The following is a 26,760-nucleotide window of genomic DNA, read 5'->3' as shown; positions in this document are numbered from 1 at the left end:
TTGAAGCTGAGATGAAAGAGAAACAATTGCTCTCCCTTGATAATCTGAACTCATGTTAACAAACCATATGATGAATTAGTATCACTGTTAATACTGGCTGAACCACTGGGCTCCAGGTAACAGAGGCACAGAATAGTAAAATGCAGCCTTATGGAAGGATACCATGGGCTGGGAGGGTGCAAGGTGAGCCATAAGGAAAGCGAGATACGATGGAGGGCTTTCAGTTCACCAACCCACAGATAAAGGAGGGCTTTCAGTTCACCAACCCACAGTTATGGGGATTTGAATGAGGAAAAACTCTTTTTAGTAGAGGAATCAAAACAAAGGCCTAGAACCGAGAATCAATACAAAGGCATTAGAGATGGGCACTGAGGTATAAGTAGAATTTACAGACGGAGAGGGTATTCTGGATAACCCTCAAGTTTTTATTGAGAATTTGCTCTGTACCAGGAGCTAAGGTCACAAATATTAAAATATAATAATAAAAGTCTGTTATAGAAAAATGTCTTGGTGGGGGACAAGGATGTAAACCAATTGCTGCTATACAATGTGTTGACTGGTGTAATAGATCTCTTTAGAAGCAATTAGGGAGGAAGAAATTAGTTCTGCCTGGGGAATTGGGAAAGCATTCATGAAGGAAATGAGCTTTGATCTGGGCTTTGAACGATGAATGGAATTTTACCAGATGGAAAAAGATGAGAAATAGGTTCCAGGCAGCAAGTACAACATGTGACAAGACATGAAGACACTAAAGAGGGCAGTGGGTTTAGGGAGGGTGAGAACTTTCTCTGTGGTTGGAGTGGGGTGGGGTTGGGATGGAAATGGGGATGAAGAGAGAAATTACCTTGAAAAACATGTAGGGATTAATTTGTGAAAGGTTCTAAACGCCATGCTGAGAAATTTAAACTTTGTACTGTAAGAAATTTTTTAAGTCCAACAATGCAGTTCAGATCTTTGTTTGGGGATATCACTTGGTGACAGGATAGAGGTGGATACACAAGACATACAGGGGAGGGAAGGAGACACTATCTGAAGAGACGGCATCTTGCATCGGATGACACTAGGAGTAGGGAAGTTTGGGTGAATTGCAGAGCCTTGAAGGCCAGATGGAGAAACTGGCTTTCAGTTCTATGGCAACGCCATGCATTATGAAAATTAACCTCAAGAGGGTCTATGGAATAAATTAGCATGAAGAAACTCTAGGGTCAAAGACATAATTTAGAGTCCACTCAGACCGACCAGGCAGGAGATAGATACAGCATACACTATTGGTTGCACCATACATTCTATCTTTACCTCCTCCTTCTTCACTGAGTCTGGTTTTGCTCCATGATTTCGCCTTGCTTCTCCTCCTCCCATGGACTTCAAAAGAGGAAGTGCCATCTTCCGAGAGAATGAATCCAGCCTTGGATTAATTCACAGAACCCATTTCTAACCGATGACATGCAATAGAAGTACTTTAGGGGCCTTCTGGAAAATGTCTTCTCCATGAAGAGACAATCTTTTCTGCTGCCAGAGGTAGATTGTTTCCATGTGACACTGAAACTGCCATGCCACCATTTTGATACAATAAGAGGAGCTAGTCTGGACAAAAACAGTATTCAAGGAGTTTGGTTCCTTGATGATATTGAGCAGCTGTTTTAAACAAACCTGGAACTGCCTTCCCTTCAGACATTACTTTAAAATTCTTATTGTTTATGTCAACATGAGTTGGTGTTTCTAACACATGTAGCCTAAACCATTTATGTTAAAGCAAGAAATAATGCAATTTTGAATGAGAACTGAAGTAGAAGGAAAGTAGTGGAGGTCAAACACATTAGACCTAGATACAAACCTTTGCTTCAATAAGATTGGTGAGAACAGACCATCAACTGATTATCAATGGAAAGGAGAAATATGACCGAGAGTCTAGTGCTGCCTGGATCTTTGAAAGAATGGGGTGAAACACACAGACACATTTAAAAGATGAGCCAGCTTGGGAAAGAAGTTAACAAGGCAAATTTTTTGCATTCCTGTTGAGTGTCAGGTGAAAAAATGTGCAAGGTTCAGGACTAGCTTGCTAGAAAATAAGGCCAAAAGCCAAATACACTTTCTTTTCTTGCTGTGGATCTGGGGAAGTTCTGACATTATGAATATTTGTTCCTTACTGCACATTACCCTATTAATTATTCATGTTTTCATAAGTATGATTAATGGAATTGATATCAATAATGATAATGGAGAATATACAATGTAATAAACAGGCAATTTCTTTTTTGGGAAATTCAATTCATGATTTAAATACTAATGTTGGTGAAGTACTCTGATGTGATTTTAATTCACAAAAATGTCCCTATGTGTAGCACGGTAGGGAAGAAAAGTCACAAACCTGGTATCACACGTCTGTTTCTCCACTTACTTGGTTATTATTTGTTCCCAGCAAGTGCCTTAATTACCATGAACCTCAAATCAATTAAATTTTAAGTAGTTATCATAAAATTTACTCTGCAGGCTTTGTTCTTGGTAATGGTAATTACTGTGTGCACCCACATTTTCAAAATTGCTTTCACTGTTGTTCTCAAAGTTCTCTAATTTTTCAGTTACAGATTCCACTATCTATCCTTGATTCCCATTTTAGTTTTCTCCCCTTGAAGGTCACTGCTATTTTGAGAACCCTTCGGCTCCAGAAAGGAGGGGTCACAAATCTGTTTGTTGAACTCAAAGGCAAGATGTAGGCCATGCTTATTGTCAGGCAGGGTCACTGCCTCAAAAGTGTAAGTGTTTCAGCCATTTTGTTTTCTCTCTCCCCACAGGAGTGAGCTTTTAGAGTTCCGGAGAGCTCCTGTTTTCAGCCTCCATAGTTGGGCTGTGGAGAGATGGGGACCTAGAGGTATAGCAAGGCCCATGGTCACTTGAACCTACAACAAGGGTTCCAGGGCACCCTGTCAGAGAGGCCACTATTGGGATACTGAAATCATCAATTTAAAATTTTCACTTGTTCTATATATATTGCTGACCCAGGAAACTCACTAGGAATTGATTAAGCAAAAATAGAATTGGGGCTTTTCTTTTTGTGGTGTTGACTAATCTCACAACAAGGTTCCCCAAAACCTTAGTCAACGTTTGTACATTCTAACTTTCAACAAATTTTTTTTTTAGGTATCTGCTCTGTGCAAGGCACTAACATAGACACTCACAGATCTTTTGTCTTTTGTTTAAATAGAGGCTTTTTCATAAGTATGATTAATGGAATTTATATCAATAATGATAATGGAGAATGTACAATGTAATAAACAGGCAATTTCTTTTTTGGGAAAGTCAATTCATGATTTAAATACTAATGTTGGTGAACTTCCTTTTGAGAAAGGAAGTTGTTGATATACTTAAAAATCCATTTAACCCACCACCTTTCAGAAGTTCCACTTCTTGTTGGGCCACCAATAAGGCTAAATCTAAGTTTTATGTCTACAAATGCCTTAAGAACATAGAATCTTAATAATTATAACACTGAGATAAAGAGAACTCTGATCGCATCCATCCAGAATGTCAGAGATTAAGAAACTGGGAATAACAGGACTACACCTAGGTGACTCACCCAGTCCCCCGTTACCCTGTAACACAACTGCCTCACACACACATTGGTTTCCAGTAACCCAGGTCAGCAAGTGCTTGGTCCTGGTTCATGGCCTGGTTACTGATAGGGTTGACACATTTTAACAGGTATCAATCTTGAACACCTAGGCACATTCCCTTTTAATTTAGTTGTCATATATCCCGAGTGAGGACATGTGTGGCTTTTTATTTTTTATTTTTTTGTACATCGGAGAGCTGCCTAAAAATATGGATGTCAGTTTCTTTTTGACATTTCAGAACAAGTTTTCCACTTTTCTTGTGAAATTAAAAATCTTGATTTGATGACAACAAATTCATTATACAAAGTAAAATGTACTGGAAATATTTGGTCATTAAGTGATACCTTGTTCATTTAGAACCACTCCATTGGGGGTGGGGGGACATGTGCAGTAAATTTATTTTCCTCTTCCTGGGTGTAGCCCAGGAGGAAATCAAAACACAGTAAACACACTTGGGTGACTGGAAGGGAAAGCTTCAATATTTCTCTCCCAACCTGCACCCCATACTTCCTGTGTGCACTTGGGTTTGCTTACCTTCCCTGATTATATCACACTCAAAATGTGAGCTTTAGATGAATAAAGTAAAGGGAAATGAGACTGAAGCATTTATTTGAGTACATTCTCTGTCCACTTAAGTTCTTCCTTTTTTTTTAATAAAAAAAGCACACAGGCACCCACATATAAACATCACACTGTTACTGTATATGAAAATAAATGAGCTTAATAAATGCATATTCCAGTGCAAACCTTCATTAGCATGGAGATATTCTAAGCTGAGTGGGTTTTCTTGCATTTTTTATTCAAGGTTTCATGCTGAATATTGATATTCTGGAACTGTTCCTGGGAAATTGCACAGAAGCAAATCTGCTGCAATCTCTTATGGAAAATTTGTATTTGTATAAAATCCTAACTTCTTATTCTGGTCCACAAAGTCCTATATGAGCAAAGGGAGCTTCATCCTGGGGCTGACCTCATCTCCTGCCACTCTCTCTTAGTCTTCTTTCCAGGCACACTGGGTTGTCTGTCCTGCTTTCTAGCTCACCAAGATGGTTCCCACCTCAGATTCTTTGAAACTGTTGTGCTCCTCCTTGCCTACACAACTTGGCTCCCAGACATGGCCAATCCCTCTGAAGTGTCTCATCTCCTTGGGAGGCCGAGCCTGACTATACTGTTGTCCAATATATATATATATATATATATATATATATATATATATATATATATATATATATATATATATATATACAAACAAATGAAAATGGTGAACCATATGTATAATTTTAAATTTTCTAGTAGCCTCACTACAAATATGAATATAGAGGTAAAATAGTTTTAATAATACTTCTGCTTAATCTGTACAAAACATTATCATTTCAAGAAGTAGTATAAAATTATTAATGAGATATTTTGCCCCCTTTCTCTTATAGTAGGTCTTTGAAATCCAGACCATCTCTTAGAGTACATCTCAATTTAGACTAGTAACATCTTAAACACTCAAGAACTACATGTGGCTAGTGACTACTGTGTAGGTCAGCTCAGACCCAAAATTAAGAAATCACTTCTAGTCACCCTCTCTCTTGTTTCCTTGGTTTACTATTACCATAGAACTTATTTGTGTTTGAAATTATCTTGCTTGTTTAATTGCATTATTGCCTTCCTCCCATTCTTTATCTGCCCCCCACTCCCATGGCCCTGAAATGTAAAGTCTAGAAGACAGGGGTTTCATTTTATTCTTTGATGTATCCACAAAGATTAGTATATTGTCATTTTTCAATAAATACTCATTGAAATGAAATGAATAAGAAACCAATGCACTGTTGATGCAATGGAATCCACATGTGGCTTTTGATTTTTAGTCTTTCCTCTCCTGTGCTACATTTCAGATAGGTGGGATAATAATACTGACCACAAAAAATTGTGTGTCTTCCCTTCCCCTTATTCACCCATGTCCTTGCAGAACTACCCTGCGTAGTCTGCACCCCAACCCAGGGTTGGCTCATAAAAGAAAGTACTTTCAGTCGTCTTTTAAGCTACTCTAAAGTTAGCATTCAACTCAGAGGAGCAGGGACAAAGGATACATTTAAGCTGTATATGGTGGTACATGTCTGTAATCTCAGTGACTGGAGAGGCTGAGGCAGGAAGATTGCAAGTCCAAGACCAGCCTCAGCCACTTAGTGAGGGACTAAGCAACTTAGTGAAGCCATATCTCAAAATAAAACAATAAATACATAAAAAGGACTGGGGATGTAGCTCAATGGTAAAACCCCCTGGGTTCATTTAATCCCCAGTTCAATAAAAAATACATATAATAAAATAAAATTTAAAAAATCAAACATCTGGACTTTCCCCTACTAACTATTACAAAGGAAGTCAGGCTACATGTTGTGTTTCTTATACTTTAAGCCAATGGGAGGAAACCCTGAATCTGTGATCAGTTGCAGGCCTTGGAATTGTCTCCTGGCATTCTGGGAATTTCCCTCCATCATTGCTCTGGAACAGTCTGCTCTGGTTGACAATGGGCAGCAGCTGCATATTTGTTTGTGCTTATTACCTCCATCTGTAAAAAAGAAAAAATCACAATTAAATCATAGCACAAGGCTGTAGAGAACATAACCACAGAGGACCTTAGGCCCAGCCATTAGAAGCAGTGGTGAGATTCACATAAAAAGTGGGCACTGACTTAGTACCTAAGCTTCTCTTCCACATGTAACTAGGACACCCAAAACATTCTGAGTCTGGGAAGGTGGGTCAGTATTGCAGGCAAAGGGTAAAAATCCAATGGGCTTTGAAAAGAATCATTGTTCTTTTTACTGTAAGAGAAGCTTTTGCATAAAGAGAAAAGTTTCTGAAGTCTTGTTTGGGCATTTAATTACATTAGCATGCAACCACTCCTCAGTAAAACAGAATGAAGAGAAGGTTGACCTACTTCTGTCCATTCCTTCCCTACCTTCTCTTCTCTCCTTTTCCTGGTTATCTTTGACATTGTACTCCATGATAAACCTGGCTGGTTTATCTGCAAAACCTAATAGTAGGGTTGTCAAATCTAAGCAGGCTGAGTTTTCAATTCAGAATTCATTCATTCATTTTGAAAATATGCACTGTACTCTTACTATGTATAAAAACTGATCAGTACAAACAGAATAAGACCCTTGAGGGGTTTACATTTCAGCAGATCACACATTTATTAAACAGCAGTTTAATTATTCAGTTACAATTGTAATCAGTGCCTTGAAGGAGAGGAATCCTGTGGTGTCAGAAGAGTTAATGGAGTTCTGATTCAGAGATCCTTCGCAGGGAGCCTTTCAGCTATATTCTACAGGAAGGATAGGGTTGAGTGAGTAAAGGAAGTCAGGGAGATTTTTTAAGAAAAGGAGCAACTCTGCATGTGCGGAAGCAGGAAGCACTCTAGCATAATTAAGTGACTGAGAAATGGCCCAGGTAGCACCCCACCTGGCTCCCAAATGGGGCAATAAGAACCAGAGTCGACTCTTCCTTTCTCCCCAGCAGGACTGACCATTACTGGCTTGAGTGTTCCTGTATATTTATTTACCTGATACTTATACCTACCTGATATGTGAAGCCCTCAAAGGTTGGGGTATTTTTCCATGTGCCATTAGCAATAGACACAAATCCTAATGTCTAGGTCTCTGTAGTCACCTGCTGCAGTTGCAGACACTGAACACCAGGGGGCAGGAAGCATTCTCCTGCATTTGCTTTGATCAACCACCAAATGGTGAAAACCCATGAACTGATTTTGACCTTAAATGTTGAATAAAGAATTAGCAAATGAAGCCACTATCATAGTTGGAGGAAACTGCCTTTCTAATTTTAATGGAGCATTCCCCAAACAACAACAACAAAAAACTATGAGTTTGTTGGATATGATTTAATTCACTCTGAATTTAACCAGAAAGCATAACTAATATGTTTCTTAATGAAGTTGTGGTATTCACATGGGTGATGATTTAAAAAACAACAACAACAAAGGAGTCATTTGAGAGGACTTCTTAAAATCTTGAACCAGGAAGAAATAAAGCACGAACAATATAAACATAGTCTTCAGCTCTGTCCAGATTGTTTCCACATAGAAATGAGGTTTGGGAGGAGATCTGAGGAAAGATGTAAAAGGTCTTAAATATGCAATTGGTGAGTCAAAACTATCTGAGAGTTGATAATCTATTATTAGGAAGAAAATGCAACTTCCACTTGGATGAAGCTAGATGAATTTCACCAAGTTTATGCTAAACTTCTGGGCCACTGTGTTTCCAACACATGAAAAATAATGATCCCTCCAGGGAAAACAGAAAAATAGACAAGGCCACTGACTCATTACTACAAATTGGTCATGGACTTGAAGTATTAACTTCACATTGATTGTTTCTTACTTATTACTGCAGATGGAAGTCTCATGCCATCCACGAGTAAAGCCAAAAAATTAGCAGATGTCACCAATGCCAATCTGCTGATGTTTAAAAATGGAACAAGTGAATCAGCGAAGTATTTAGGAAAGTCAGTCTCTGCCAACCATTCTGTCATCAGGAGCCTTGTATGGACAGTATGGTCTATGTGTCATCAGGGTCCCTCATAATGATCACGAGAAAGAAAATGGAAGCCTATATATCTCAAGCATAACTATGAGCATCTACTATGTTTATAAATGCCACATGGCAGAGATATTTTTAAAGTCTCAAACAGTATTTAAAGCTAATTACTAAGGCAATGGTTCCCTGTTATTATTGTCATTGTCAGTGTCATCATCAAAAAAACAAATGGCACCATTTAAAGTAAGACACGAACTCTTTCCTTGGGAAGCACATATTTTGATAACAATACTAATTTGCATTGGGCAAGAAACACATAATAAGTAAATGTGCATGGGACTAATACAGCAAAATCTAACATAGGCACAATAAAAATTATAAAAGACAGTATAATTTATAGAAATTATACTGTAGATATGAGACAGAAATTGTGCTAGGCATTCTATAGGCATCACGGTACCATATCTCATAGCAATACTGTGGAGTTGGGTTTATTATCACCCTCATGTTACAGTAGACTTGGAGGAGTAGAGTAATTTACATGGCAAGTACCAGTATCAGATGTAGAAACCAGTCTCTGATGCTGTCGGGGAATCTTGTTGATATTGATGGCCTAGTGCCCATCCTCAAATCCAGTCAGCACCTTGTGTTTCCTTTGGAGGAATTGCTCCTCCTCCATGGTGGGTAGTTTTGTAGTTCAAAAACTCCACACAATCTGTTCTTCCTCCATGAAGGCAAAGAGATGCCAGGAGTAGCCTGTGGCCAGATTCTTCCTGTGGCAAGGATCCGAATGGAAGGCTTTCTAAGATCCAAATCTGGCCAACTGGATTCTCCCTACTCAATCCCGACATAAGGAAGGAAGAAACTGTCCCTGCCAGGAGTCACTGTCCTGGTTTCTGTCCCACCTCTACACCTGTCTCCCCAGATGTCCATCAATTTGGAGTATTATACTCACCAATATCCTAATAAGTAGAACCAGTGTTGTTCATGACCAAAGAACCTAATGCTTTAAAGTAAATGTGCTTTCAGCTGATTCAATCCCAATCACTCCAAGAAAGTACAATATTTTTACCTTCATTTCAAATACTGAAATAACTGCACAAATAATAGAATAGATAGAAGTCCTTGTAATAAACAGAATAATTTACAAATCAAAGCAATGTTGACCTTTATTTTCATTGTGACTGATATTATTATGTAAATTCAGCATTGGGAAATTGTTACATCTATGTAATAGTTTATCCTCTAGGTAGAATTTTTCTTACATTACCATTTGTCCTATTTCTGACAAGACCCCTGTCTTTGCAATACAACAGTAATTGCAGCTGCTGTGTTTACATTAAATCAATTTTTGAATGTGTGGGTAATGCACAGTGATTTTCAAGCTTGGAAATATGAAGAAACTGAGGCTTAGATAAATTAAGTAACTTTCAGACAGTAACATTTTTAAGAAACCATGAAGCTAGCCCTTGAACCTGGTCTGTTTGAGCCCAAAGCATTACATACTCCTTCTCAGCCTGCTCAGCTGCTGGGCTGAAAGCTTAGGCTCCTCCTCTTCACTATAACCACTCAAGGTTGACTTCATAATCACCGCTACACAGATATGAATATTAAGAGTTGGAGAAGTTCAATGTCCTGCCACAATCACATACATGATAGCTGAGTCTGGTACAATGAGAATGTCTTTGTAATATTAACATTATTACTGCATTGAGATACCTGGGAGATTTTGTGTGTGGATTTAGTAAAAACATAGTCGTAGCAGGTTGATAAAACAACCAGGATTCCCCTGGTGCATTTCCCTGGTGGTTCCCCTTGGTACTTCCAAAAAAAAAACGAAGTACTTTTCTCAATTACATTTGATTATTTTAAGCCAGGAAGTCAATAGTAGATGCTCAATTAAATATGAGCTGACCCAGTGAAGCCAACCTCATTAAAACATTGGTCTTCATCTAATGCTCTTTGGCGAACAGAGACTTCTGAAGTGAAAAGGGAATTTGGAATTGAATTATTCCCATTATTTTATCCCGGTGAGGAAAGTAAAGGCCAAGACTTATCAAGGTTGCAGAATTTCTGAGTTGCAAATGGGTAACCGGGCTACAAGTCTAGATTCTCAGGTGAGTGCTCTTTCCATTGGATACTTCCTCCTCGAGTACAATTTAAATGGAAAACACAAATGAGCTTAAGAGAACATCAGTGGCCTAATTAGATTATAAAGTTGTGATTTAAAAAAAAAACATTTTTATGTAAAGCCATTTTCCTACTGAACAGATTCTGGGTGTATGAGTTCAGATGAATTTTAAGGTTGCCCAGTTGATGGTTAATTAACAAAATTTTAGAAGAAAAAATAACTAGTGTGATGAAGGTGGTGGGAGCAGAAAAAAAATGTGGGCTTCTTGCTCACATTCCCACCTCTAAACGTTCTCTAGACCCACAAGGTATTCCCTTTGTACTCAACTAAGTGATCTCCAGGTATTCGTTCCCTCTGACAGCTAAGCAATCTTAAGATTTTGAGATTTTGATTGGTGGTTCGTTTCAGTGCTCCCACACAGTTCTGTAGAGCTCTACCCCCATCCCTGAAGTGCACTGACTTAGCCCTTGCACTAGATATGCCTTATTTTCCATCTTCTCTCACATTTAGACAGGCGTTTAGGCAATTTCTAAGAAACAGTGTCTTTGTTCTTTTTCTTGTATAACATCTAGCAATATGACAATTAATGAACATGAAAGGAAAATAACAAGACACAGGCCCAAAAGATGATTTAAGCATCAAAACCATTTTTGGAGGTTTTGATGGTGACATTTTAAAAAATATATAAGGGAAAATAGAGGGACTGGCTATCATTTTATTTTTTCCTAAATTTGTTTTACAACACAAGGCCTATGAACCACAGTCTGTAACCCATTAGAATGGAGACTTGGACTGATCAGCATTAGCAGCTGTGGCTGCTCTTTAGACCTGGGACACACATCCAGCAGCTGGATGGGGAACTCCCTGGCTGAGAGCCAGCTAACTATTTCTTGCTGATGCTCTCAGTAACACACATTGCTTCAAGAGCCTATCTTTGCATTCTTCTCCCGTCTTCCCTGCACATCCTGCACATTTAAAAATTAACATGCAATCCCTTGAGTTCTGTTCTACCCACCCTATTTCCTCCCCCGGCATACAGTCCATGAAGGCAGTCAGATGGCACTGGCGTGGCACCTCTGGAAAATTGCCTCTGGCTGTAAGCCCAGACCAAGAGAAACTTAGACTTGGAATTTTTGGATGGTAACTTTTGTTCAGTTGCTTCCCAATAGCACTCACTAGAGACTAGAGACAGATGGTTTGCAGCTTAGCCCTCTGAGCAAGAGTTGCCTGCTTTTGCATTTTGACCATTGAATAAAAGGGCTCGTGCTTAGCCAAGAATTCTGAACTGACTGTTGGGGTTAATTTGGTTCCCAGAAGTCTCCAAATGACTGTGGCACTAAGGACTCAACTTCAAAGAATAAATCCTGGAGAAAAGGCCCCAAATTCCCAATCTTGGGATTCCCTAAGATCCCAAGGTAGGGGGGGATCTCATCATGCTATTGAGGCAAAGTTCATTTCCTTACATGCAGAGGTTTTCTGTCTAAACTGAGAGGTTGTGTTACTAGTTCAAGTTTGCACCTGTGAGTGGGTAGCCAAGTTGGGCAGAATAGCCAGGTCTAAGCTATACTCTACACTGCTTCCATTCTACTGATTTCAAAAAATGAATAAATATAAATTAGTCAGCTCTATTCTCTGCCTGGAAATTGTTATATTTTCATGTGAATAGTCTTATTTTCCTGTCAAATTATTAACCCTTTGTCAGGTAGCAAGTCTAATATTTGTATCCTCATTCTTGTACACAATAAATACTCTGAATAAATACCAATTAATGTCACAATAAAGTGCTTTCAGTGGTGTGTTTTTAGCCCCACCCATCTTATAACTTTTTGCTTTATTTTTACTACTTAAAAAAAATACCTGCTTATCATAAAAAGATACTGTATATAAAATAATCATCTCTCCACTTCTGCTCCCTTTCAAATATCTGAAGTAATCATTATGGTTAGGTAAGTAGTTCTCCATACCTATTTCCATGTTCATACAAACATATTCAAACATATGGAGAGGTCTAACATTTTTTTTTTAATTTTTAAAGACAAAATAACATTATCCTATTTACAGGATAATATAGCTCTTTAGCCTTTTTTTTTATTCACTTATGTGTACATCATGGTTATCTTCCTGAGTCAGTAAATATGAGCTTACTCATTCACTCTAATAGCCACATAATAGGCCCTCTAATGGGAACATTATGATTTACCCACCCGTTCTCATATCAGTAGATATTGCAGTTCCCACTGTCTCCTAAATAGCTCCCTATTTGATGAACACACTATCTGGCCTTTTGCTTACCATTCCTGCTTTTATAACTAGAGGAAGGCCATGTCCAAAATGATATCATCCACTTTTTGGACAATTTCCTTCAAAGTTCTAGGGAATTTGTTTTCTATGAATTAAAATAAACATTTTAAGGGATGCCTTCTATTCTATAACTAAGGCTAGAGTATATCTGGACACTGTTATCTTTCAGTGTTTTGTCTACAGAGAATATATAGTTTGCACTAGAAAATGCAATATTCTGAGTTTACAAAAGAATTTTAAATCTTTTGTGACAGTTTCAAACATACATGTATTTGTAGTGTATGATTTCAACCCCAGTTTATTGCAATGACAGTAAAGAAGATTTGGGACTGCTTTTGGATTTTCTTTACTTTTTAAGATTTTTCATCCATCTAAATGTAAGCTCTATAGGGTTATAGGGTTTACTTCCTAACATGTTCCTAACGTGTAGCACAATGGCAGATGAACATAGAGGGGTCTGAATAAATACTAGCTGAGTGAATAAAAATCTGCTTTCAGATCCCACACACTCTGAAACTCACTCTGGTCAGGAGAAAGGTGATCTAGACTGTAATTTTCCTTTCCCAAATGACATCAGGTGACTTGAACAGTTCTATACTCTGGAGCTCAATTAATTCTCAGCAGTCTACCCCTGGGGACCGACCGTGATCACTGAGAGAAGAGGCAGGGACTCGGACACCATCTGAGAATATAACTTCCAGGACAACCCAGACAAGGAAAAGTGGTTTAAAGCTGAAGCTCTGAAGGAATTATTTAACCTGAATCTACAAATATGTCTGAAACAGTTAAATTTCATGTATTTATGTATTTATTTATTTTGGTGCTGCAGAATGAACCCAGGTCCTCATGCATGCTAAGCCTGTACCCCACCACCAAGATACACCCTCAGTCCCCTGATTAGAAGTAATTTTTTTTTAAAGATTTTTCTTTATGCTAACTTTTCCATCAAAATTTTTTTTTAAGGAAAAACAAGGTCCATTTCTAAGATTATAAATATTATATAGGCCTTATTTTCCATCTTATCAAATCATAGCAATTGTTTTAAGGAAAATTCTTTCTACAACATTCTGCTTGTAAAAAATGACGGGGGAGCTACATGCTCCTAAAGTAACAGTAAGCAAGACTCTCACTACTGAAGGAATTGAAAACACAATCCAGGCAAACTTTCTGTTCTTGAAAGTGTAGATGACTGTGATTTACCTGACTAGTATGTTGACATATTGCAGTTTCAGGAAAACAGGTATAATTATTTTTGACAATTATAAAGAAGTTCCCTCTCAAAACTGACAACTGTTGTGTTGAAATATCTTACTTTACTCAGGTGCAGGGAGCAGCTGTGCATTGATTGGGTGAGCATTTGATTAGGGACAGGCAACATGGAAGTGAGTTTGCCATGATTTGTGATCATGTGATCATGCTTGTCTCAGATTGGGGGAGAGTACTTTTTTTTTTTTTGAGAGAGAGAGAGAATTTTTAATATTTATTTTTTAGTTTTCGGCAGACACAACATCTTTGTTTGTATGTGGTGCTAAGGATCGAACCCAGGCCGCATGCATGCCAGGCGAGCGTGCTACCACTTGAGCCACATCCCCAGCCTAGGTGAGAGTACTTTTAAGTGAGTTTCCTAGGACTGGCCTTCACTGGTGTATTGGTGTATTGCTTCATGGTCCTTATTCCTTGCTGCTTATAAAAGTGACTAACCCTTTGCTTATTCCTCTTAGTTCTTCATCATTACATGCTAGGATCCATTATATTCTGGAAGCTTCTGGTCTGGTATAGAATATTGAATTAGCCTCAAATGGTGACAGTTAATGGAAAAATAGCAGGAATGGAATTAGAAAATGACTCTGGGCATTTGCAGCACTTTCCTAAAAGACCACGTACAATTAGTGCCTTGGGGAAGACTGGTGTCCCCAGTGCAGTCTTGGCACATGGACACAGAACAATCCTGCGACCTGAGTTTCCTAACCAATATGTGCTAAATGAATAAATTTGTTGTGATAGAGGTCCCTGCTGCAAATATATACTTTCTGTCAATCTCCCTTAAACTATTTGTTTCATGCAGATTAACTGAATGAAATTGAACATCTCATCAGGTGTTTGTGGTAAAGTTCTTCTGAAGACAGATCTTAACTTTCTTTTGATCTCTAGAAAGATGCCTAGGAATTTTTGTTACTATTGATAAACTAAAAACAAATACTCACAAAAAATGTGAAACATGTACTACTGAAACGTGCAGTTAAACGATTAGCTAATAGCATGATTCTAGTAAAAGGGTACACACACACACACACACACACACACAGCATTAAAGGGAACCTAGACATAAACAGCAAACCTCTGGAGTCCGAAAGAAACTGTCATTTCACTGGAAGATTTGCATAATGTCTGAACTCACTAAAATAATTTTCTTTCTTTTCTTCCTCCTCCTCCCCTTTCTCACTATTTTAAAGCAAATAATGAGTCGAGCTATACCTACAGAAGGAGGTAAAAGTGGGGAAGGAGAAAGCTTCTGACTACTATTAGACTCCTATTGTATGTCAATCATTTAATCTAGATATTTGTCACTTCACATTTCTTTTAATCCCCACTAAGTTTTTATCAAGTAGATATTATTAGCACTATTTTACGGATCAGACAATGAGCTCAGAAAGACAAGAGACTTGCATAGACTTAAACAGCTAATAAATGGCTGAACTGGACTAGGATCCAAGTCTGTCTTAAAAGCCTAAAGTTTTTACCACACCAGCTTTAATAGTGTGAAAATAGAAAGTTAACAGCTTTCTCTCAGAAGACTTAGTGATTTGGAAGGCCAAGAATAATCGTCATTAAACCCAGGAACAGCATTTTGCCTTAGCCTCCACCTCTTTGGCTGTGGTCTCTAGTTTTAAGCAAGTGGACCTGGAACTTAAGCAATAGAAAGGCCATGCTGTCTGAGGCGGCCGGAGCTGACTCCACACTTGTCTGGGTCAGTGTCCTTATTTAGTTCTTCCTCTTCTTAGTTTCAGGCCCCAACCCCAGTGCATGTGTCCTTTGCACAAGAACAGGTGGCCTTCCATGCTTGCACAGAATGGCAGTCTGCAATGTTTATGGTGATTCATCTCACAATGTACAGTACATTTTTTTATTGCACCAAAGATCAGTGGGAACTTTGAGTTTTGTACATAAAGGTGAAAGATCTCTGTCAAGAGCTGGGCACGCACGCTCTTGGTATTTCCTTTAGTCTGCTTGCCTTTTTATTTGTGTTCCTCACAGATGTCCTAGATTTAAATAACTTGTTTATTTTTCAGCTAAATTTCATGATAGTTAATTAACATTTTTCCTATGGCACAAATTAATTTTGGTGAGGTGATGATGTCAGGAGTGTTGGGCTTTTCTTTTATGTACGCCCCGCCCCACACCTTTTGCTAATGCTTCGTGAATGTTAACTCATCTATTTACTCTGGGAGCTGAGAAGGTAACACTGGATTATTCATTTGATATCTGTAAAAAAAAAATTATATAGTATTTCTTACACTTAGGCTCCTGGTTTTCAGGACTTGCAGAAAATGGAAATGAAATTCTTGTAATGGCTCATCATCATCTTCTTCACCATCTTCATCCAGTTGAGCCAAAAAAATCATCTACCTCAGGATAAGGAGCAGAATCATATTTTTCCTATCATATCCATATTTATATACAAATGTTACAAACTTGATATTTTATAGTACATACTACTCTGTATCTCACTTTACTTAGCCATATATCATGACCATTTTTCTCAAGTCAATAACTAGCTTCCTGAGGCATAATTTTTATAGATTATGTACTGCTTTCAAGATGTGACATAATTTAACTAATACCCTATTAGTTGATATTCAGATGGCACCAAATTTGTTCTTGATATAAATTGTTAAAATTTTTTTGTGTGTATTTTTAGAGATAGCCATTTTTTTTTTTTTTTTGGTACTGGGGATTGACCCCAGGAGTGCTTAATTATTGAACTACATCCCCATCCCTTTTTATATTGTATTTAGAGACAAGGTCTCACTGAGTTGCTTAGGGCCTTGCTAAATTGCCGAAGCAAGAATTTACAATTCTTATTGTAAATCTTAAAACTGATTAAAAGATACCAACTATTTAAGGATTTTGATCCATTCTGAATAAGGGTGATAATGCCAGACTTTGCTTTTTCCACCCGTTTTAAGGCCTCTTCTCCTCCTCTTCCTTGCTCTGCCCTGTCTCTGTTTACCTTCTGCTCAGTACATGATTTTCTCCTCAATTGTATCTTCCTCCAAATAAGCATTTCTGGAGTTAGAATAATATGAGTCCTCCATTTAGCATGCTGAATATCTATACCAAAAGTTAGATGATTCCACATGTGTCAAATTTGTTTTTCTTTGTGAAGCCCAGGAACATGCTAAAAAGATTATGGATAAGATTTCTCATTCAAGTAATTTTTTCCACCTGTAGAATGAATTTCATGCTTTTCTTCATATAAAATTGGTTAAAGAAAGCATATAGAATTATGTTTTTAAATAAATGCTTGGGATTCATTAGTAATCATTTTAAACATGTTTGTTCATCTGAAATATTTTGATCTTATGTCCCATCTATCAGCTGGTATGTCTCTGTGCATTTAAATACAATGCCAATTCATTTCTCTGTCTACAACTGTATTTCTTGGCCAGGTTAAAGATATTTAGATAATGTTTGTATTGAGAATAGAGACAAGTGTACCAGATATCAGGTTACTATAAAAACATGAATCTTTGGCCTTGTGGTAAAAAAATAAGCCCTCTAATTTGGTGTATGCACAATGTCCCAAACAGCTATTACGATTAATTAAGTTTTCCATGTTGATGCAGGAAATTTTACCAGCTCTTAGAAAACTAGTTCCAACTAGCTTCTAGTCTGATCACACAGAGAACAAGTCAAGGGAAAAAAAAATGGAAAAACCACATAACTAATCCTTTAAAGGTCAGTGGTGATTTTTTAAAAAGACATCTCCATCTAGTTAATAAAGTTACCCCTCTTTCTGAAAAGGAGTATTACTGTATATGAGAATTTTGCATATTTTGAATCATAAATATTTGAGAACTAAAAATATCTGAATATTTAATTCTAATATGCTATATTCATTACTATCTGTTCATATGTTGAAATTAACCATTTTTTATTACCTTGCACTCTTTATGACCTGAGAGTTGCCTGCTTTTAGCTCTGTTGCTGTGATAGAGTGGAACCTAACCACACAAAATTGGTTTTTTACCCTAAGTCATTAATCCCCATGCATTGATGTTTAAAGCTAAAGGACTCAGTTGAAGTTTCATAGTGGTAAACACTTAAATTTTTCAAGTATCTACTATGTGCCAGTACTTTGCAGTTGTTATCTAATTCTTCTGATGATCTTGCAAACTATTTGACAGAGAGTAGCATTGAGCTTTGAGAGGCTAAGTCTCTTATTCAAGATCATACAGCTAGCCATTGACAGTAAAGTTGTTCAAATCAGTTTCTTTTAACTCCATAATTATGTCTTTTCCCTTCATAGGACACTTCTGAATGTTTTTATGTACCCATTTATGCTGCTGTTATACAGATTCCATTGAAGAAACCTCAAGGAAAGATGAGAGGCAGAGTTCATCAAGCATGGGCCTTTTCAGATGTCATTGCCAAGAGTTGTCAACCTTGGGTGGCACAGTCAAACTCTTGCTTTCTCAAACCAAATTTGAAGAATCAGAGACTGAAGATAAGCAAATTTTGCCTTTCATCCCACATGGGAACCTTTTGGATACTTCTGAGACATAGCATATAGAAAAGTGAAAAACTGTAGGGAGATTAGAAACAGCACAAATGTAATCATTGCTTATATGCTTCTTACCAGCACACATGGAAAACACATTTGTCCTGTGTAGCAGTTAATAGATTGCAAGGACAATAAGGAGGAATGATCTGTTTTTAAATTCAGACAACAAAATCCAGCTGTATTTGTTAGGAGTGTTGGGAATGGATGAGATGGCCTCGGAGGTTGAGTGATAGCAAAAACATATGAGCATTCAAAAGAACATTTCCTTAGCTACAGACCTTCTTTAAATTTTTGGATAAATTGATCTTTTTTATACATTTTTAAATAGTTTGATGTAACACCATAAGATAACATTTCATTGTAGTCATAAATTCTGTGTGACTGCTTGTTCTCGGTTGCCTGTTCCCAGCAAGAGATATTTCAGATGTAATGTTTCCTAAGGAAGTCAGCATGGCCTGGAGTATTTTGAGTTTCCACAAGACAGTAGTGATCACTTGCACACAATCCTCCTTTGAGGTTTGTATTACCATTGCACCCGATTTTCAGATGAAGAAACTGAGACCCAACTTTTTTATTTACATGGTAGGGAAATAGTAGAGTCAGAATTCAAACTCTGGTGGTTTGGTGCCAGCATCTAGTTACTTAAATGCCAAGTTATGCAGCTCAGAGGGCACTAGGCAAGTGGTTAGGAAGTTAATTGTTCTATGAATATGACTTTGTGTTCAAGGTCACAGAAAGGGCTCCTACCAAGGCTTCATAGGATCACCATGATCCTAAGCAATGTGCCAGTGGCATCATAGAACCAAAGAAATAAAAGGAAGGAAACCAATTAAGGTTAATTCCTGATGTTCTGTAAAACCCTAAAGACCCATGGGAACCGAGGGCCCTTGTAGGGTGTTGCTTCCTGTACAGAGCCAGGGGAGAGCTTGAAAAAATATCTGGGTGGAAAATTACTTCAGGCTTCATGAAAGGTTCTCATTGTTGGAAGGGATAAGGGACGACTGTTGCTCACCGTTCTCCTTTGAGTCTAGGCCTAGGGTTCTAAATGATTTCTTGACTTTGGCTTCTGGCATCTGCAGAGCAAAGCAGGCAATGCTCTTTACCCCCCAGCATGGATCTTTCTCACACATTGTGCTGCCATATGCAGGCACGCCCACATGGAGCTCTAGTGCTTTTCCTCTGAAAAACATGTAAGGGTTTAAAATTCTGTGGCCTTCCTTGTCCCCTCCCCTGGGTGGAGCTGTGAGCTTCTGTCATTGGGAAGCTCAGCTACAACAGGCAAAGCTGCTAATAGGCTAATCACAAGGCCATAACCGGATTAGGTCCATCTGCCAGTCATGCTCAGATATTTATGGCATGTATTTTCTTCATGTGTGTCCCTTTCCATTGTCCAGCTCAGAGGGATGAGAGAAGAAGGAAGTAAAACTGTGGGGTATTGCTTGAAGGTGGTTCACTGTCGGTATATTTTAGCATGGGGCAGGACACAGAGTTTTTGCAAAACAGAAGAAAAAAGAAAAGAAAAGGAAGGAAAGAGGGAAAAGAGGTACAATCATTTCTTCCTCTCTGTGATTGCTTCTGAATTAAGTTCAGACTAATTTAGGGAGTCTCAGGATTATGTGTTGTAGTTATTTTGTTCTGTTTTAATTTGGTAATTATTTGTTTGATTTTTTTTTCTATTTTATTTTATTGTCATTTCATAGGTTTGCTTTTACTTGAAGGAACCCTGTGGACACAAAAGACATTTTGGAATAAGTGGTATGTGTTGGGACATGATAAAAAGGAGAAAGGGTGACCTAGGTCCTACTTTTGGCTGTTAAGAAACGTGACTCTGGAGAAGTCACATAATTTTTTCATTCGAAGAAGGTTTGAGATCATCTTTTCAGTGACTCCCATTTATGGCTACCCATCACACACCTAGGGAATGCTTTAGAATGAGATGTCTTCAGCAAAGGAACATGTGGGCACTTCCAGCCACAGCATGTCTGAGCAGGTCATTTACATCACACAGGGAATGGAGGGGAAATATGGCTAAACTCTAGGTTGAATACTCAAATAAAGCATCCATTCTGATCGATGAGCAGAAAATGTGGGAGTAGCTAGGAATTGATCACATAGTGGAAACTAGTGTGAAGATAAAAGCTATTGATTTTGGCTTTTTTTTTTTTTTTGCATGAAAAAGAAAAAGTGTTGTTGGGTGAGTCTGACACCATTCTCATAATAATATGAGAATGTCCAGCAGACATCAGCTCACTGATTTGAACTATGTTTAAATGTGGATTTAAAGAGAGAAGAGAATGCAGTCTTAGGGCTGACAAATATTTTTTTTTTGCACCAAGCATTAATGACTGAGAATATTGCACCCTAAAATTAAAAGATATATAAGACCTTCAGAATTAGGTGTTTCCCAAGACCATTCACATTACATTTGAGTCCTAGTAGTCAAATGGAGTACTGGAAATGTTTGTTTGAAAATTCAAGGAAGAATCCAGTTGGTATGTTTTTGAGGGATTTGTCTCAACCAAAGGACACTTTCTTAGGAATATCCTTCACCAGCAGACCCTTCTGATGAGGGCTTAGGTTAGTTCGTTTCTATACCACAGCCACCATACCAGGATATAAGTGATGGAACCCTGCCAAAGGCCAATGTAAGCTTGACTGGCAACATTTTAAGACCAAGAAGAATTGTGCAGGGGCCAGAATGAATGCTCACCTGGGCCATGGAAAGCCAAAACCATGGGAAAGCTAGAATCAGGGGGAAGTAACTCTAAGTAGTAATGATGATAGCAGTGGCAACAATAATAGCCAAACTTCTGAAATGCTTCTTGTGTGCCAAGCTCTAGGTTAATCCTATCAGGTGGGTAATGTCACTATCTTGATTATAAAGTGAGGCAATTGGACTTGGATGTGATCGCTTTTTTAAGGCCTCACAACTGGTAAGTGGCAGAGCTGCAGAGGCAATTCAGATATGCAGCTGTCAAGCTAGTTGACAAAATCTCTGTGAGCATTATTCTGCCTTCCAGGAAGCCCAGAAGGCAGCTGCAGTGGAAAGTGCAGAAAATGGACATGAGTGGTGAAGACAGGAGACACAGTGATACAGGGGGAAGGGCAGCTAGTCAACCCCACTCCTGGACCCTCAGGGGTCCCAGTTTGCATGTGACTCTACGGTTTTTGTGAGAGATCTATATCTTAAATAATCCTTCTTCTTCTCCTCCTTCCTGCCTCTATTTGAACTATTTCAGTGGATCTTTGTGACTTGAAGTCAAAGACTCAAACTGGACAGAGTATCTAAATGAAATGGTAGTGTTTACAGAACCATTTTCTTAGAGGTCAAGTAGAGAAAATGATTCCACTCTCTCTGGTTGTGATACTAGTTTCCAGACTTCTCAGATTTAGGAAGATGAGCACCTGCAGATCATTAATGAAATATCTTATCTAGGGAAATTCCAAAAAAGGGTAATAGGCTGCTGAGTAACCTTGGAATTACTTTAGCAATACACTTGCTAAATTATAGCTGCTCAATCCCATTTCTGAAGGTGATGTCTTTTGGGGATTATGCCCCAGTTTCTTTAATGGAATTACTTGTCTGTTTTTCAGAGGTTGTACCCACCAGCAGTTCCCCACATTCTATTTGTCACCTTGCTCAGATGCAAAGCACCATTTCGAAGAGTTTCCATTCTCCTCAGGGATAAAATGATGGAATTCTAACCTGTGTGCCCAAGTCTTTGCTATACTTTTGTGAGAAAGCTGTCCTATAGCAGAGACAAAATGAGTTAGCAAGTTCAGTCACTTGCACTTGCCAGGGAGGATCAGACTGAGGGATTGGAGTGTTGAGTGTCATGAGAGCCTTTCTCTTTGAAAGACTCTAATGGAAGTCTCTCAGCCAGAGAGAAGAGCTGAGGAGGGAGGATTCTCAAACTAAATAGCAAGCTGGTCACTGTGTGAATTTCAAAGCCCAAGTTTATGGGGCGGGGGGGGGGTTGAAACTTTAATTTTCAATGTGTGGAAGATGGTCCTTTTTTTTTTTTTTTTTGGTCAATTACACTGAAACACACCAGCAAGAGGACAATCCAGACTGGCCCACCTGTTTGTTTATTCTGCTCTCTGATGATTTCCAAAAGGCTTCTATTAGTACTAAGTTCTCCATTCCTCTGAAGATTTGGGGAACTGACAACCTTTCCCTCTAATATTATCTTAGTAGTCTTTCTGAATGGACCCACTGAGGACCTCAGCCTTTGGTGGCTGGAAAATACTGAAACTACCAAGCAGCTTCAGCCAGTTTAACATGGTATTAGGGCTGTTGCCAGGCAGGGAATGTTAATATATGAGCACCAGCCTGGGCTGCCAGGTTGGCACAGAGGCACAGGTTACCTCACCTGTCCTCTGCGTTAATCTTGTTATGTTAATAGACGTGTTTTCCCCACTGTGGAGACTGGATGTTCTTGGCAGCTGCACAGTGCCTTAAGGCTTGACTCAAGTATACCAGATCTTGTTGAGAACCCAGTTGCTGCTAGTAAGGGCTAAGGGCTACAGGAACTGCCTTTACCAGTGAGTAGCCCCAGAAGAACTGGGATGTGTGCATCTGTGGAATGTACAAGGCCTGCTCCAGGAAAAGCTGTTTCTGACACAAGAGAGAAACTTAGGGGTTTTCTTTGGTCTTCAGGACATATTTCACATTATTTATGGCACCATGGGCTTCTTTCCTTTTTTCAAGAGAGGCATAAATTCTCATAACTGTGTGGTACCCTAGATGTGTTGTCCTAACTCTCTATGGGCTATTACATTTCTGTCTATCTGAAGAAGCTTCCCTAGAATGGAAATTAGTCTCATAAAAACACTTATGAAGCATTGTGCATTATGTGAGAAATATAGAGAACTAGATTTAAGGTTTCCTTAATTATGTGGATGGAGCAGCCTCCCAATACCTAGTAGTATTTATTAATTTATCAATTTCTCTGCTGTCCAGAGAATGATCTTTATCTTTTAAAAATTATGAGCCTCATCTAGCAATTTCACACTGCCTGGCAACATGAGGAGTTGACTTTTCTGTTTGTAGAGATCGTCTAGCAAGTACAGGAAGAATCCATTACTATTATTCTTGGCCTCATTTCTAACCCACAAAATGCTTAGGAGAAAACTCATCTGTTAGAGTCTGTAAACAAGTCTGGATGGCGCCTGGCAAAATGCCAGAGGGAGTGGTTTGTGAAGTTACTCCAGTGAGCCATTAAGTGTGGAGATTCCTTATTGGTTGACTGCTGTATCTATTTTATGTTAATTAGATAAGCTGTGTGGAATGTATAAATACCGCTCTTATCCTACAATAAACGGCTCCCACTCCTGCTGTATCAATCTACACAAGTTGTTCGTCACCCCCCGGTTATTTTGCTGCAGCCGGACTGCGGCACTCATCTGCTAATAATGTTTTATTTTCTGATTTAGGGAAGAAAAAGTAAAAAGGGTGGAAGCATATTTTTGGATTGTGTTGAAAAAGTTGGATCATTTTTGGAACTCTCAAAGGAGATACCATTCAGCTCTTATGTGTGCACACACAGGAGCTAATCAAGGCACAGTTCTCTGCTAACAGTTGGGGTCTTTGTTCCTTGAGGGGCATGTTGGAATCCCAGCTCTGCCTCTTCCTAGCGGAGTCCTTTGATTATATACTCAAGCCCTAAGCCACTTCAGTGGGCTGATGTACAGACTAAATGAGATCATATTTGAGAACTGACCAGTCCAGCCTGGCACATAGGTCTAAATAGAGCATAGAGATTCCTCTCCAGTTACTTGTGCTAGAAGTTAGTCACCATTTTTCCAAAGGAGGCTTCACAAATCAGCAGCTGGATTTTCTTTTCATAAAAATCTCTTCAAATCATAACAGAACAAGAGAGGGTCAAGAAAATACCCTCCAATCTTTTACATTAGGAATATCTAAAATCAACCTAGCATGAGAATCTCCTTTCACGTATGTTGTCCGTTATGGGTCTTGGTATCCAAAGTTATGTGGGTCATATTAAAATAAAGGGACATAAAGTCCTGAGATTTTTTTTGTCCCCGAAATCATCTCTAAGGAGAGAATTTGTGGGAGATCTGCATGGAGTGCGTGGTCGTTCTTGGTCATTCCCACATTGAGGGTGGGGGGATCATTGTCATTCCTGTCAGAGTTGGAGTTATAGCTATTTAACTAGAGCACAAATAATATATTCACAAATATGAGAATGTGCCCTTTCATTTGAATCATCGTATCTACCTGTTTTTGTTCCAAATGTTAATTTATTCTTTTAGTCCTTTTGAATAAAAGTGACTCTCCTCAGCTTTCCTGGGGCTCCCAGCACACGCCTGCAATTTGCATGTTTTATTCAAAACTGACTACATTTTTCACTGGGCCTTCCTTAGACTCTGAGATAATCAAGAACACTGGGTCCAACTCTAGTATTTTTATTGTTAGATGTACAGTTTGGACAAGTTATTTACTTTCTTTAGCTTCAGTTTCTTAATATAAAGAATGGTAATTGTTATAGTATTCAATCTCTGATGTAGGTGTTTGGGGAGATAAGTGAGAGGAGAAAGTTTGGAATGGTGTTGGCATATCTTAATAGTTCTGCTGTTATTATTATTGTTGTGATGCTAGTGTCTAGCATGGTCATTGACTCATTGATTTTTTTTGTAGCTAAACCACAAGTCTGTTCATCCAACTCTCTGCCTGCTCTGTGTTTTGACCTACAGGGATGAATGTGGCTAGAGAAGAAAAACTGCCAAGCTCACTGGCCTCACTTCAAATTAATCTCAAGTGGACACTTAACACTGGCCAGCAACCATACTGTATTTCTCCTATTCAGACATCCTCCCACTTTTTAAGGTGAATAGTTTGTAGTTATTCTGTAGCTGCAAACCTCCCCTATTTTTACTCTTAGCTATCAATCCTGTGTCTATAATATAATAAATAATATAAGAAAAATATAAATAATATAAGAAAAAGAAGAAGCAATTAGAGGGGATGGTTCCCATTATTCATCCTTGCTTCTTCACCTACATGTCCTGGAGGCCCATGTATTCTACATTATCTCCTGTAATCAAGGATAGACTGCTATGCCCTTGGAAAAATTCAACCTCCCCACTCAAGTATTAGTCCCATCCTTGTTGCTGAAAGCTCAGTCCTTGTCTCTGATGCCAATCTGATAACAATTTTGAGTTTACAATTTTGAGGATACAGTTTTGAGTAAAAGGAAAAAGAAGGTTTATTGCTTTGCTAGCAAAGGAGAAACACAGGGGACTCCTGTCCCAAAGGCTATGATTCTGCCCATCAGCAGGAACAGGAGGCTTTTCAAGAGGTGATTCAAAGGCTGCATTCCTTGTGTTATCTGTTGGAGTTGTGATTCACTCGTTATCTTGGGTGATAGTTCCAAGTTCTTCTGGTGCCATCCCCTAAGTCTGGATTAATTCATTCATGTGGGTGTGTGCTCAAGGAGAGATTAATCTGCCTAGGATGGGGAAGAAAGGTAATCCTGTTTTCCCTGGGACTAGGGAGGAGAAAAGATTAGGGAGCAGCAGGGAGAGAGGAGGAGAAAGAAACACAGTGGCAGAGCAGGACAGGCTACATTCAAAGCATAAAGTGGACCACTGTTCCACCCCACCCACACATTGCCCCAGCAGTCTCCCTTCTCTGTGCATCATTGACATTGCTCATTCTATTGACCACTCCCTTTGGCATTTATATACTTTGATTGTTTTCTTCCCACCTTCAACGATCATATTTTGACTTTCTTTTTTCTTCAGTTACACCTCTATTTTTTGTCATTCCCTTTAAGGCAAACCTCCTTGAAAGAATTGACTGTCTCAGCAGTCTATAGTTTCTCTTCTTCCCATCTCTCTTGAACTCATTCCAATTAGGAGTAGGCCCTGTCACGCCCCTGAATCTATTCTTGTTTAAGTCATCCATACGGTTTGGATATGAGGTGTCCCCTTAAAAGCTCATGTATTAGGCAATGCAGGAAGGTTCGGAGATGAAATTAATCATTGTGAGAGGATAATAAATTAATCATTATCCTCATCAGTGGATAATCTATTTGATGCATCAATAATTTGAATGAACTACTGTGTGGTAACTGTCTGCAGGTGGGGAAAGGTTAGAGGAAGTAGGTCATTAGGGTAAGGCCTTGGGCTATATTTTGTCCCTTCCCTCCCTACAACCCCCCTCCCCACCAATCTCTCTCTGACTCTCACTTTCTGCTTCTAGATGCCTTGAGCTAAGAAGCCTTCCTTGGCCATACCCTTCTGCCATAATGTTCTACCTCATCTCAAGCCCAGAGAAAAAGAGTTGGCTAACAACAGACTAAACCTCAGAAACTCCTACATTTATGTGACCTATCAGAAGCATTTTCAAAGTAACTACTTTCTCCT

At 38.7% G+C, this 26,760-nt stretch overlaps 1 long non-coding RNA gene across 1 annotated transcript in view; it reads right to left on the bottom strand.

Moving 5' to 3' along the window:
• Positions 1 to 4,856: 4,856 nt before the first annotated feature.
• The window catches only part of LOC131424409 (uncharacterized), an 83,738-nt gene continuing 61,834 nt past the window's right edge, over positions 4,857 to 26,760 (bottom strand). The window contains exon 3 of the long non-coding RNA XR_009227350.1: positions 4,857 to 6,168. This is a non-coding gene — a long non-coding RNA (uncharacterized LOC131424409). The remainder of the gene's footprint in view (positions 6,169 to 26,760) is intronic.

Source organism: Marmota monax, unplaced genomic scaffold, assembly GCF_021218885.2.
Source record: "Marmota monax isolate L192 unplaced genomic scaffold, Marmota_monax_Labrador192_F-V1.1 WCK01_AAM20220418_F8-fsc00030, whole genome shotgun sequence".
Taxonomy (NCBI): Eukaryota; Metazoa; Chordata; class Mammalia; order Rodentia; family Sciuridae; genus Marmota; species Marmota monax.
This window is presented reverse-complemented; position numbering and strand designations above follow the sequence as displayed.